A 12306-nucleotide genomic window follows, 5' to 3' on the forward strand; every position below is an offset into this window, starting at 1 on the left:
CTTCTGACCAGCTGCAACTGTTAATTATATTGTGATTATTATCCATTTAATATTATAAATGCCTCAGAGCAATAAACTTAAATCTCCATACTCAACAGCAGCATTGTTTCATACTGAGACAGAAAGAAGTTCGAACTGCTTAGTTTATCCAAAAGAAGATTAAAAGGTGATTTGACCAGCCCCTACAGATGCCCACACAATGAAGAAAGAAATCGATTATAGTCACTGTTCTTTTACTATGCCAGAAAATAGGTCATAATAAAACTCAGTGGTTGAAAGTTCTCACCAGCTACATTCAGGCTAGGGGGACACAGATGTACCCATTAAAACTGAAAATATAAGAGTAGTAACCCACAGAAACCTTCCCTTACCTAGGAAAGGGAAGGATTCAGTTGAAGATCTTAAATCAGAACTGGCTACATTCATGCCTTAAAAATGTCTGTCCTAACTCATATGGAAGTGAATGGCTTGATGCAGTAATTATCTGATAGTGGTGTTTTGGTTGCTACTGTATAGACCATCATAATGAATTCAAATTATCTTTAAAAATAGTCACAGATTTTTATAATTACATGTATATATACGCACACAAATGAATTCCCCAGTGTTAGAGCTGGTAAGGGCTTTATGAAAGAAAGACATTCTATTGAAATTGATTATTTGCTTATAATAGAAACACCTTTCAGACATATCCCACAATCTCTGATGTTTTGGTCTGACTTATTTTGATTTCCAATGTTTTAGAGAACCCAAGAAGAGAGATGAGGAGAAAATATATGGAGAAACTTCATACCAACATATGAAGGCTTTAATTTCAAAAATGTTAGTTTAAAACAATGTTATCTTCTTTGTTAGTTTATTTTATTCCAACGGAAAAAAAAAAACAAACTTTAGAGACTTCAAAAACCACCATAAGCAGAAATACTGCTTTTTCTAGGTTTTCTTAATTAAAAATAGACTGGAACTGAAGGTCTAGACTTAAACTGAAACAGGGCTCCTGGTTAGAGTGAAAGCCCCAAATGAGGCTGGTGAGGGTTAGGCCTCTTAGTGCACTTAAGACCCAGCAATGATGCTTCATAAACATGCCCTCAATTTTCTGGTGACCAGGTTTACACGCTGCTGCTGACAAGCAGCAGTGGAACTTCTGGAGCCACTTCTAGGGACAGTAAAGAATGATCTTGAGTGTGACTTTAGCTACTTGAGATGAAAGAATTGCCACTGAACAATCTAAATTAATGTGCCTGCCTGCTTGCTACTTAAGATGGCAGTCCTGGGATAGCCTGATGTCAGTCAACCTGCATTAGGGATTCTTACTCACACAGACAATCACATTATCTGAAAACAAACAAGAGAAAACCTCTTGAACAGGCTATTCTCTCCTTACTCCATGAGCAAGATAACTGCTAACAAGATAAGCAAATCAGGTACTATAAGTAAAGGCCATGCAATGAAGTCATAGCCTTGCCAAAGATGAATTTCATGTCTGCCCTATCTATCACTGCCTAGAGATTTCAATTTCACAGGTGAAACTTACAATCTGATAAGGACATTGCTGCTTATATTGCTCACTTGCTCTGCATCATTGAGCATTGTATCTGGTGATTTTCTCAATGACAAGTTACATAATGGTCTTGTCTTTGAGGTTCAGCACCATCTTTTTCTTAAGCCACATTTATCATTTGTAATTGTTTAGAAAAAGGCCTTAGCCACTGAATCAGAATCACTACACACTAAGAATAGTCTTAGTATAGCAATTGATCTAAATGCTGGCATTCATGATTAGAAACGTGATTGTTGTCACTACAATCAGGAGCTCAACCACAACATGAATGGCCAAGATCAGTTGTCCAGATTTCTAGTCAGACCATATAGTGGTCCATATGGAGACTCAAACACAATAGATGTTATTTCTGCAAAAAGAAAAATGGCAGTGCTGCAGTGTGGGCATCAAAGGTTGGCAGTATGAAGCCTGTTATGTCAAAGATTTGAGTTTGTGGGCATCAATGCTTCCTTTGACAATGAGTAAAGAAGTGTTATCACATCCAGTGAGTCTTGCTGAGCTCTGAAATGCTCATCTCAATAGTAATAAGTGTACATGAAAATGAAATGGAAGTTAACTGAAATCACCTCTGAAGAGACAGATTTCATTGCCTCCTTTACATAAATGGTCAAGTCTGCTCCAACAATAGAGCTATAGACATGAACACTGGCATAATGTGAGGTGAACATCTGGGAATTCTTGGAGAGTCTGACTTCAAGAGAAATACACACAGAGGGATTACCACCATTTTGTGTGGTGTCCACCTGAGATGCTGTTATGGTTATGTGCAAGATACTACAGAAAGAAATATGTTGCATATGTCTTCTTTCTCTCTGTCTAGGACTCATCTGTGTGTCAGTATTGTTATTGTTAGTCTCTGGGAAAAAAAGCTATGTTCACTAGACACTTGCCACAAGTTGCTTCAGTTGCATATATTCAGCTACACAAACATAGCAATCATTATGTCTAATTGTTGGGTATAGTCTGGATGTTCTTGGATCATTGTAAGCAGAGCTCTGCTCAAACCTGGTGCTTCTGAAACGAATCTATTTTGCAACGACTCACCCTGCCTCAGCCAACATGCTGTCTTTTTTTCTGAGACCACTTTTCATGGTTCAAGAGGAAATCATGGAGCAAACTAGTTGTTCTGGGAACCAAGCTACTTTCCCAAAGGTTCTACAAGCCTTTTACCATTACTTGCTTGGGAATTACACATTCATAATGAGATCAAAATGCATGTTTTGTCATCAGGTAGCAGGTGTGTGTCTGGTCATGTTACAGAAATGCACACCTGCATTCCATTACAACATTTTTTGTGCATCCTGGCATGTAACAGCACACCTAATAGGAAATACTTACACAATTTAGCATTTGACTGATTGACTGTACCCATTCCTTTTGGAAATTTGTTGTTCAACACATGATAAAAATGTGTTTCTCTGCAGTTAGCCAATTTCACTGCTGAGTGTCTAAATACTGGGAAAGTGTTCATATTCTGATAAAAGGAGGGGCTTTATTCATTCTTTCTGTGGAATCCACAGATACAGAGTATTTTCTTCTAGTATTTCCATTGACAAAACATATCCAAGTATGCTCTTTCTTAGGTAAATCTTGTGGGTTTAGACATTCCTGTGCTCAAGAAACATTAAGAGTACTTTCAAAGAATACAGCACAGTATGGTCTGTGGCATGGACAGATGCCAAATGATGTCTCTGCAAAGGCTTCCTTCAGCCTGATCCAACAGTAATCAGTGAAAAACTCCAGCAGACTCAAATAGATTTCTTACCAAGACCATAATATATAGCTCATGTAGCGCAAATCTCTGTGAGACCTGCTTGTGGACTTGAAGGTAATACTAAGGAGGAAGAGGACAAGTTATTACTGACCTTCCTCTGATCTGGTCAATCAATAAATCAGTGTCAATTTTAATCAAGCAGCTGGTTATATTTACAAGAGCGAAGAACGTATCTATGAGCCAGAGGCATCAAAGATATTTTTGAAGCTATTGAAAAAGAGGAAAGAAAAAAGGCATCTTCACACATTTAGGAGTTCATTTGTGATATTGATATAATTTTTCAAATGGGCAATTAGAACCCTACTGATTTTAATCATGGCGGTTTTCAGATTCTATAACAAAAGCTACCTTGAGCCAATTATCAGACATACTTGCAATTGCTCCTTGTGTCATAGCAAATTTAAAGACTCCTGCAATCTTTCGTTACAGTCTTTCTTCCCCCACCTAAACCTCAAGTTCTCAACCCTACTTTTTCTTCTTAGCATTGTATTTCCTATACTTTTTATTTCTTCCTCCTTTGCACACTAGTGGGACCCTGTGAATCTATTTTAAGTGTAAAAAAGGACCTTTTTTTCATAGAAGACACGATCTTTCTCATTGAAACAAAAAAGAAAAGATTTGATCCAGAACAGGGGGAGAAACATCAATTATTGTCAACATGCCCACAGACCCTTGCAGAAAAGAATGAACAAAAAATCTCCCCTACAGCTCTGCTTTTCTTTTGTGCAAGATCCCAGAAAGCAGGATTCTCATGAAACATCTATTCTTCCCTGAGAGGTCCAGAGGCTCTGTTGTGTTGGCTCTCATGGTCCACATATACAGAACCACAGACATGAAGGACTACTGTAATAATTTCTGTAACTTTCTGCATCACAGCGGCCACAGACGTTCCCGCTTCAAGCCCCAAATTTCTGGTAGTGGTACAGTATGTCCTAAATAGAGTTATTCAATAACCACAGAATCCCAGACTGGTTTGGCTTGGAAGGGACCTTAAAGCTCATCCAGTTTCAACCCCCTGCCACAGACAGGGATGCTTTATACTAGACCAGATTGCTCCAAGCCCTGTCCAAACTGGCTTTGAGTAATGATTCACTGTTCCTTATAGCTTGAATTGATTTCTGATGGAATTAGCTTCATTATGAAAAAAAAAAAACAAAACAAAATTGTCCTTCATTTCTAATATGTGTAAGTCGAATTTCTAATTTTAGTTACTGTATATTATCTTTTTCTACTACAGAAAGGCAGATTAAAACATTGTCTTGTGCAATAACTGGTCTGCAGTGGCTGTATAATAGGCTATCTGAGTAAGTGAAGATCAAACTAAGCCTGCTGCATGCAATAATTTTAAGAATCACTGAAAGATAAACCCACAAAGGTGGACTTGGCAGACATACTCTGTGTGTTTTGATCATACACAGAAACATATGTATAGACTAGAGAGTTAAATCTTAATAGGTTGGTTTCTTGGGAAAACAGCCTTTAGGCTTCCTTATAAGCAGCTTCTCCAGAGTATAAGGCATTCATTCTTTTGCCTATTTTCTCTCTTCACTTTTTCTGAATATGGACACCAGGATTTGTTGCAGAGCTTTGGTACTAGTCTTGCTAATGGAGGAAAAACTGAAGCCATACTGCTAAAAGTTTCATCATTTGATTATACTTGTCTCACTCTGAATACTTCATCCTCTTACAAAGTCCAAACCCTTCCATCATTTTTATAGAGCACAGACATTTTTATGTGCAATGTTTAGCATATTCTGAAGACACTCAATGGGAAACTTGGTGCTTTTTAAGCTACAAAGATCTGTTTCTTTCAAAGCATGATGTTCTAGTTCCCACCATTATTTTAGTCAGTTTCTTCTGATCCTACGTGAAGAATCACAGCATCATATCTATCATCCAGAAAGTGAAAATAAGGTACAATGAAGGGATAAATTGTGCCATATGTTCATAACAATATGAAAACCAGAAATTAGGTGTTGTGATGTTAAAATGCTTGCTCACAATGCTGCATAACAATAATTTCTGTAACCAGGTAAAATTATATTGTATGGACTCCACATTTTTCTTATATTATTTTCCTGTCAATGTTAATGATGTGTCTATGCCAGCATTTAGATTTATTAATAGCCAGTTACCCAAATGGATGATAAATATCTTAACTGCTACAACACTTGATGACCTCTTCTGGTCACAGGGCTTGAACTTTTCATAAGGTTGTTAGCATTAGGTTGTTAGCACGGAGGCCTTCCAAAACAGCACAGCATTTGATATTTACACAAGTATTCAAGCACACCTCTAGAAATAACACCAGGCAGACTTGTATTATGTGCTGCAGATAATCTTGTTTTGAGAAGGACTTTGTTTGAATTCAGCTTGTAGCTCAGGCAAATTCTGTGAAACAGAACTAATATATTTCTTAGTTCAGTCTTGGCTGGCTGATAATATGATTTTAAGGTTATTCATATACCTAGTCTAGAGCTGTTTCATACTGGTCACACACAGATTATTGAAATGTTTAGAAGCTCTGGTTTAAATTCAGACCTTTCCATACTCAGCTCCAGTACAGCTGACTCTAATATCTATTCCCTTAAGTATTTCTGAATTCACTCTTTGGAGATGCAGAACTTTATTTACAGCTTTATTCAAATCTGTCCTTAGCTTCAGTTTAAAGTTAAGCACTCATTTTCTGTGACCTAGTCTTCTTCCACCTGCTTGTCCCTTACACCAGCCTGTCTGAAATAACATCACAAGTTTTCAGTTCAGCCACTATTTGATGAAACAAAAGGGGAAAAAGATAATCCTAATCCTATCACCTGTAACACTGAGGGGTATCCAGGCTCCACCACTGTCTGCAGAATTTACTCTCCACTCTGTTTCTCAGAAATCAGCTCCTGTCAGTATTTATTCCACTACAGCTTTGGAGAAACCTTTTTTATCATTTCCAAATTTGACACAGGAATTTGTAGCAGAATCTCAGCATTGTTCTAGTAGAAATTATTTTACTAGGCCTCCTCAAGAAAATCAGTTTATGCTTTTTATATCAGCCAGCTCAGGTTTATTGTGATTTACTTCCTAACTCTGAATAGCCCATATATAAATATATGTGTTAACCTACCGCTTTAGTTTCTGTTTCTCTGTTTCCAAAGTAGCACACCTTGTTCAATAGATGCTTTAACACCACAATTGCTCTTCTGTCATGTTTTAATATTCTTTATAATGCCCTAGACCATATTTTGCTCTGGTAGTTCATGCCCTTCCATCCTGTTGTTCAATTTTTGTCCAGAAAATCTGGCACTACAACTTGCAAACTGTTGGACTCTGAATCAGCATTAACAACAAAGAAGCAGGACATCCATCACAGAAGTAAGCTCCTCTGTGATCTGCTAATACTGGGAAGTATATGGATACTAGCATCTCCAAACTAAAGGGAAAATACTTTGTGTTTGATACCACAGGAAATAAAAAGAAAATAAATCTAGCTGTTTGTTGCTTTTCTGTTATCTCATGGGCTTTGAACCAAGCACAGCCTCAGAGGAGAGGGTCTTTATCAACCTCTTTGATCTTATTTAGAGAACTCCTGCCAGACTAAGAAGGCCAGGATTACACTCTGAATTAAGAAGCAGTCTTATGTCATCCTGACATATGAACTGGTGAGTCAGTATCTTGTCACAATCTGGAGGTTATTTCTTGCACCAAAACCCTTGTAACTTTGCCTATTGGTTGCAGTGGTTCACAATTCTCTTCCTTCACAGACCACAGTGTGAAGAGACCAGCAGCTCTGAATGCACAGAGCAAAGTGGGGGTCCAGCCCTGGAGGTGCCAGGAAAGCAGATAGACAGTAAATGCATAGTTATATATGACATTAAACTACAAGGCAAAGGTGTGAGCACTTACACTTCTAGGTAATAAATACATTTTTAAGATCTTGGCTAGTGTTCTCATCTTGCTCTTTCTCCTGCCTGCACTTCTGCAAACTATCTACAGCAATGAGATCTTATTTGCACCTTTATATAAAGTACTAGCATTGTTGAAATGTGATCTCTATGTTTTTAGTAATACTTTATTAAAAACTTTCAGAGGAACACACGTCTCACAATATGAAAGCACACTTCCCTGGCATAAATAAGCTTCAAGTTTTATTAAAAATCATAATACTCCATAATATATAATGAAATATTAATTTCATGTTCATAACCATAGTCACAAGATATTTCCTGAAACACAATGCAAAATATAAAGAAAATATCATAACCAAGTTTTAATAAGGTACAGGCTTATGATAATAAAATCAGTTCTTCTCTTACAAAATGTAGCTTAAGGCAGATCTGACCACGTGACTTAGGACCCTTCTATTTAAAATTGGTGTACTGCTGGTGAACCCTTGGTCAGATTGTCTACCTTTTCTCCTAGATAAAATTGTTCACTGCACCAAGGACTGTTGAACAGTTTTGGATCATGTCCTAGAACTACAGTACTTTTCAGTCTTTCAACTGCACCTTTCTTCATCATTTTGTCTCAGTTTAAAAATTCTTGAAATTAAATTAAATTCCTTTCCAAGATCCAAAGGAAGTTTTATTAAAGAACCTTTCTTCAGACTAGGCATCCATAAACAAGCTTCTAGAAAACTGAGCAACATGACCATTTCCTTTTAATTCAACCAGTGGAGACAAAGAGTGATAATGAAAGGGGAGAAAGTAACTCACAGTTTACAAGGTCATGGGACACCTCCAGCCTGTAACTCTCCCTGCTAACTATACTTAGAAAAAGTATTGCAGGAAGAAAAACAAGTCAATAACAAATGGCTACTCAGCATCCTTCTTTTACTACTGCCTGTGTGGCAGATGCTGCTGAGCAAGGCACTAAGAATGTCTCTAGTTGTGCAGGGGTTCATACGCAAACTTAGTGTCCTTTCTTTTACAAAGATGTTACCTGTCACTCCAAAACTCTGCATTTTAGCTGTCTTTGAAAAAACAGCCCAAGGCAGTATCCAGCAAACCACAATATCCAGGCAAGAAATGACCACCTGTATTGTAAGTTGAAAGGAATCACTGTATCTGAGATCTTGATTCTCTTCTTGACCCCACTAATCTCTTAAATCCAGATGCTTTTGCTTATCTTCTCTTGCATTTCCAAATGGAAATACCCTCTTACACATAGGATCACACAGACCTTATTGCACAGCAGGTTGACTTCATGGTGGAGAACACCCTTTGGGCTGTGATAGGAGAGAACTAGCTGTGTGAATGCTACCATTGATTATCTAATCGGCAAAAGCCTAGTGCAAATATGCTGTCCAGGTACAACTACCTAATCCACACAGAATGCTGAAGTTGTAGGCAGGCAGAGCACTTAAAATTTCTTATTTTGTGCATGTTTTATTCCAATAAATGCCCATGCAAAATGCTTGCTGGAATCTAAATATCTGTTGAAACTGCTGGAATTTAGTAGGAATCACTTTCTACAGTGGCAGTGTATCACTAATTGATTACTTGCCATCTTTATTTAGAAGAAAATGTCCACATACATATCCGTCATTCCTTCCTTTATTCTCTTCTTCAAGTATGCTTTTTATTCCCATCTATTTCAAAGGAGGAGGAGGAACAGCTCGCACCCTTTTTGGGGTTTTTTCCCCCAATATCTCATTTTATAGCTTCCTAATACCAACAGATGTTAAAAGTGTCACTGTGTGACAGCTAAGAAATGGATGAGTTTATTTTTAGAAAGAAAACACCTTATATTAAAAAAGGTAGCTGGTCTGCTTCATGTATTGTGCGTTGAGACCTTGTCTTCCTAATGAAGAGTGAAGGAGAGTCAGCATTGGTGAGGAAAAGGAGACCCAACCAAGAAGAGCAAGAAGAACCCAACACAGTCTTAGTAACATGATTAAAATTTACCGTGATGTGAGTGACCATGGGTTCTTCTTAAAATCCAAAATGAATTTACTGGAGGGATAATGTTTTTAAGCAGATGGGACGAGTGAGCTATTTGCATGGGCCTCAAACATCATTTGTGTTGACAATTTTGTTTTCTCATTACTCCCCCTGCAGATTTTGAGCAATGAGAAGTAGCCAGAAGAAAACACTTGATTAGTTGTACACCACCATTGCCAGCACAACATGGGACACCTTAAGCAGATCATCTCTTGTCAGTTTATTTTAAAGTCAAGAGACAAGAGTATTTGTACCGAAGCACAAAGCAAGGATCTGTCAGGGACTGTTACAGCTTTCTGCCTTCTGAGACTGGTTCCATTTGTGCCCCAAGCCCAAAGCAGTTTAGAGTTATTTTGCACTTAGCCAGGGCTTGACTACTAACTGTTCCCAAGACACTCTTTGCTATCTATGAGCAGGGCACACACATCTCTGAGACTCCTATGCAGAATGCTCCAGTGGCAGTAGTGCCAGGGCCTCCCCTGCTGGCTTCCTTGCAGCTAAGGCCTTTGCTGCTTCACTATTCACTACCCTCATGCTGGTGCTAAAACTCAGGACAGAAAATTTATCTCAAACTTGTGTTGACTGATCAGCTGTTCAAAGTCAGATGCCTTCTGTTACTATTTGTATCTTTACTTATAACTTTGATATCGTTAGGTGGACAAAGAACAAGATTTTCCAGCAATCTGCACCCCAGTCCTGCCCCAAAGAAAGACTCATAGAGACCAGAAAGGCTGGTAACTGAAATTTTACCTCTGGTTCATTATAGAGATAAAAAACATATGTAATGACTGTGTCTGGATCTGTGTGACCTCCGTATTTCAGGGTGCTTGGCTCTCCCTTGTACATAACCTTAACAAGTGGTAAACCATCTTTTCATTGTTAGAAGCTTCCTTTCATAAGCATCATAAGGCTAGAATAGCTAAGTGGGATACAAACATTTCTATCGTGTGCACATGCAGAAAAGCCAGTGAAGAGCAGAAGCATAATTTGGACAAATTCCTGTTGATAAGTGCAGTGTGACCACTGCAGAGCAGGCAGGCATAGAAGTAAAGCAATGCTCTACTAAAAGAACTGCAATGATAAGCACCCTGTCATCAGTCCATTCTCCCTTGCACTCCTATGTTCTTATATTCCATATTCCTGTTCCTCTTTCTGTGACTAAAGATAACACTTCCCTTAATATTCTTAATAGATTACCCTCACTTACATACAGGCAGCTAGCTGCAACTCTAAAAACCAAAAGGATTCAGAGAATGGGCAAGATATTGTTACCTAAATACCAGAGAAAGAGAATGTGAGAGGATAAACAGCTATACTTTATATGAAATCTCCAGTAGGAACGGGGTGAGAACAAGAGGTGTTGGTTATAAGGGTAAAGTTTGCTCAGGCATTTAATGTGCATGTGATAAATCCCTACAAAGTCCATGCTGCATACCACAGGAGTCCAAGGAACGGGTCATGAATCCATGTCTGAAAATGCTGATCTGTGTAGGAAAGTGCTTCCTTATGACTTATCTGCTTTTAATAGCACTCTACCAGAGCTAATCAGCTGTTTGGAAAAAAATAATTCAATCTTTAGTATAGTTAAATGAGCTAAATGGGAATGGTCAGCTTCTACTGAATGCTAATCAGTAAATGTTAGCTTTTTCCCATGCAGGTAAAGCTGGCTGCATGAGCTATCATTGTTCTGGCATTTTACAGCTTCTGAATCTTTCACTTCACAATTTGAATCAAAAGAGGTGTGACCAGGAGGTTGAAGGAGGTGATCCTGCCTCTCTACTCTGCTCTCATGAGACCCCACTTGGAGCACTGTGTGCAGCTCTGGTGTCCTCAACATAAAAAGGACGTGGAGCTGTTAGAACAAGTCCAGAGGAGGCCACGAGGATGATCAGGGGCTGGAGCACCTTCTGTATGGAGACAGGCTGAAAAAGCTGGGGCTGCTCAGCCTGAGAAAGAAAAGCTGTGTGGAGACCTCAGAGCAGCTTCAGTATCTGAAGGGGACCTATAAGGATGCTGGGGAGGGACTCTTCGTTAGGGACTGTAGTGATAGGACAAGGAGTGATGGGTTCAAACTGAAACAGGGGAAGTTCAGGTTAGATATAAGAAGTTCTTTACTGTGAGGTTCATGAGGCAGTGGAAGAGGTTGCCCAGGGAAGTGGTGAATGCTCCGTTGATGGCAGTGTTCAAGGCCAGGCTGGACAGAACCTTGGGTGACAGGATCTAGTGTGAGGCCCATGGCAGGGGTTTGGAACTGGGTGATCTTAACGTCCTTTCCAACCGAAACCATTCTGTGATTCTATTATTTCAATATGCAGTAGGGAGGCTGGACTAGATGATCTTTAAAAGTCCCTTTCCACACAAACTATTCCATGATTCTATGATATTTCTGCTTGTTTTGTATATGTATACGACATCTATACAATATACTTGAAGAAAAAATAGGGACATTAACATTGGTATTACTATTTCTTTGGTCTGTGAATACCATGGCTGCTTTTGTGAAAATACTGTGGGGTTTAATTTGCTGTTTGTTTTGGGTTTTTTTTTTTTTTGCTTTATTTTTAACGTGGTGCTGTCTTTACAAAGCTCATCACTTCAGAAAGCTTTGTTGACACCAAAGCCTGGTTTGTCAACCCCAAAACCCACCAAAGCCGTAAAAAGTGATGTAATTCACTAGCCACATAAATGGTATTGATAAACGCTATCATCAGATTACCACAGCTTCTGGTACCATGCGACAGAGAGGAAAACAGCTTGATCAGCTGCTAAGCCCCAGTGTATCATATTCACAGGCATATGGTGTACAGGATCTCTTCTGCTGTTTGGAAGCATTTTCTTTCTGGAACTGAGGGTCCTGTATGTTTTGTGTTAAATACTACCAGTGCAGACATATGAAATGTTAGCAGAAAACATTCTCTATTTCTAGCCTCACTTGGTTGTGAAGAGAAGGTACATTGCCACTCTGGTAATCACTGTATTAATATTCATAGTGTAACCAGCATTCTTTTAGATTCTTCAATTTTGAACTACCTTCTCTATTT

This window comes from Melopsittacus undulatus, chromosome 1 (assembly GCF_012275295.1).
Source record: "Melopsittacus undulatus isolate bMelUnd1 chromosome 1, bMelUnd1.mat.Z, whole genome shotgun sequence".
Classification (NCBI taxonomy): Eukaryota; Metazoa; Chordata; class Aves; order Psittaciformes; family Psittaculidae; genus Melopsittacus; species Melopsittacus undulatus.